The 3,182-nt window shown below is 34.7% G+C and overlaps 1 long non-coding RNA gene across 1 annotated transcript; it reads right to left on the bottom strand.

Annotated features, from left to right (window-relative positions):
• Positions 1-256: 256 nt before the first annotated feature.
• On the bottom strand, positions 257-1,356 carry LOC130228418 (uncharacterized). Its single transcript, XR_008837759.1, has 3 exons — positions 1,295-1,356; positions 616-679; positions 257-366 (listed from the first exon to the last, which is right to left on the bottom strand). It is a non-coding gene; the product is annotated as an uncharacterized LOC130228418 (long non-coding RNA).
• Between the last annotated feature and the right edge of the window lie 1,826 nt (positions 1,357-3,182).

Below are 3,182 nucleotides of genomic sequence, written 5' to 3'. Positions count from 1 at the left end.
AGTTTCTATGGAGTTAGCCAGATATGCATTATTGTGATTAAAGTGGGACGAGCAAAATCTAAATGGCTAAAATGTGGATTTTCACTCACTCGTCAAAGCATCCTGAAGATTTTGTCCAACAGGAATTCAACTCCAGTACTGCTGTGGTGCATCAGCATAGGCAAGCCTAGGACGATCCTAGAAAAGATTCCAATTGTTAATAAAGAGCAGATTTTGTTCTTCACACCATGTTAATAGCCATTCAGTCAGAGCAAAAAGTCTGCTGAACCTTTCATGTCCACAGCAGTAAGTAGAAAGCTGTCCAGAAATGATGATCTGCATTGCAAGTGAAGTGCGTCGGACCGTTTCAATCTGGCCCTCTGCTACCTGGATTTGATACAGCAAACTTTAAATTTCTAGTTTATATCTGTCACAATGATTTACACCTAATATGGATACATCAGAAACAAGCAAATGAGAAAATAAGTGAGTGATATTAGACACTCAAAAGGTTAAAAGTTTAATGTCATTAGTTCAGTGTTACCCAGCTGGACAATGATTATCAAATATTGTTTGTTAAATGAAGTATTTTTACATTTATTTCCAATTCAGTTAGTTACTTAAAAAAATACTTACATTTGAGGTGACTCAAACGGCTGTTGAGAGAATACTGAACAATTTCAGGGTTTATGTGGATGTTCTGAGAAGGAAAAAAGCAGGCTTTATGTACATTATTTGTGTGAATGAATAAAAATGTATTGAAGTACATAACTTAGACACAATTTGTCACACAGGTAACTGTTGAAGAAACGCAAATAATAACAAATGTGTAATATTACTCACAAATAATATGAGGAAAGAATATTAGATAGCATCGCGGCTACAAAATAATATAAGCAACCCTGCTCAAGACACTTGCTACACACTGTATATGTAAGGGAAGACAATAAATAAGTAAATAAATATATTTGTGGAAAAAAAAACCCCGTCCAATAAGCAGTACGAATGTATAACGTTATCTGTTTAATTTGAAATTAACGGTCGCTTGCAATGGCTTTCATGGAAGCTTCGTGTTCAATGACAATAAAATATTTCGACATAAATCAATATTTTACATCAAATAATTTATATTTGTGTGAGGTAGACGTGTAATTTGAGTGATTATGTATATCCAGCCGATTGTTATTATCGCAAACAGCAATCGCTTCGCGAGACGTTCCTAAAACAGCTTACACGACAAAATGATGCATGTAAGTGTAGATATTTGTGTGCAAATCGTATCTAATTTGTATATTTATTTTGCCAACTTACTCACCTTCCGTGTGTTAGAGATGACAGCAGTCACGAAATTGAGGAAAGGAGCCGTTACAAATCGCTATTTGAAAACGCCTCCTGCGACCTGCACCTGCGCGTCCACGATGCACGTGCACGATGATGCGCGTCCGCGTCATGTTTATATTATTTTGTTAGTTTCGGTTAATTTTTTTTTTCTTTTTGGCAACACAATTAATTCCATTCCATTAATCCAAGAAACAGATGAAAAAAAAACATTTAATTCAGAAAAATAAAAATGTACAAAATACTGCATTCATTAGCAAGTTATCTTTGTTGGTTTATCAAAACAAACTGGAGGAATACTTTTTATTAATAAACCAGAGCCCATAGCCTATATACTTAAGTTTAGTAATATCTTAAATATTTTTCATGAGTGGATTTTTGAAGAACTGTGTTATATAATTCTATTTTTATACAAATAACAATAATAATAATAATAATAATAATAATAATAATAATAATAGCTTAATATTTATTATTATTATTGTTAATATTATTATTGCAGCAGTTGTTGTTGTTATTAATATTGTTTAAATGTCAAAATTCAAGGGTCTAATGAGGTTAAGTGACCGAAAATGGAATTAGTCCCCTATAATAATTATCATTTTCATAATTGTACAAGCCTGTGCATGTTTTTTGTCTCTTTTTTTCCCCTCTATTGTGGCTCATTTGTATTTTATCCTCCAAAATTACTTTTACATTTTCAAATTTTTTCACAATTTCCCAGTCAGCCTCCTAACAGCAATCAAGTTTAGACTCTAATCATTGATATTCTTGTGTTCAGTGAGTGCCACACAAAAAAGAAAAACAAACACCAAATTTCATATCATTCTAAAACCACAAATAACTAAGTAAATATTAAGTAAATGAACATCCATCTCATTTTCTGGTCTCCACAATTGTCTATTTAATTATGACAAAAAAAAATCTCTTAGTTCCTTTAAGTGCTAGCTTTTAGAGGAGAGATCCACCAGGAACCATTATATAAGTTCATAGATCTTTCAGTAACTCTTTTTTGAAATTTGAGTTCCTCCAATAACTTTCAAAGAGCTTTGAGGTCTTAGTGTAAGGAAACAGTGACTCCAGAACCTCAGTATTGACACAAAAGTGCTTGTAGGATCCCAGTTACTGCAAAAGGGTCCTGCAAGCACTGCAAAGACTATCAGTGGTTTCTCAAGGAACCCCTTTTTGAGAGAAAGACCTTTGAGGCACTTAAAATACATTTTAAAGTTCCTTGAGTACTCAACAGAGTACTTGAAGCACCTTTACTTTTTACAGTGTACTATGACTTCACCTTTAATAATGCTGGTTCCAATATGTCTTCTGCAGTATTTGTGATGATTGGGATGCAGCTCAACAGATGATTCATCAGAAAAATCTAGCTTCTGCCACTTTTCCAAATGATCAACGAGAAGTCAAGCTATTATTGGTTGGATTATTGCACTGGATATATGAAGCCAACTCGCTCCCTCTGTAAAAAAAAAAAAAAAAAAAAAAGAGGAATCGAGGGTACAGTACGTACATGTAAACATGGAAAAGGGAACGTTTCGAACGTTCTCGAGTGCATGTCTAATAGTGGACTGTAACACAGACAAAATCTGCCCTATTCACCATGCCTTAGAGCAGGCATGGGCAAACTTGATCCTCGAGGGCCGGTGTCCCTGCTGACTTTTGCTCCAACACTAATCAAACACACCTGAACACCCTAATTAGTGTCTTCAAGATCACTAGAAAGCTACAAGCAGGTGTGTTTGATTAGGGTTGGTGCAAAACTATGCAGGGACACCGGCCCTCCAGGATCGAGTTTGCCCATCCCTGCCTTAGAGGGATAGTTAACCCCAAAAATAAAATTTCCACCATCATTTTAC

This window comes from Danio aesculapii, chromosome 5 (assembly GCF_903798145.1).
Source record: "Danio aesculapii chromosome 5, fDanAes4.1, whole genome shotgun sequence".
Taxonomy (NCBI): domain Eukaryota; kingdom Metazoa; phylum Chordata; class Actinopteri; order Cypriniformes; family Danionidae; genus Danio; species Danio aesculapii.
Note: the sequence above shows the minus strand (reverse complement) of the source record. Positions and strands in the feature narration are given on the sequence as shown.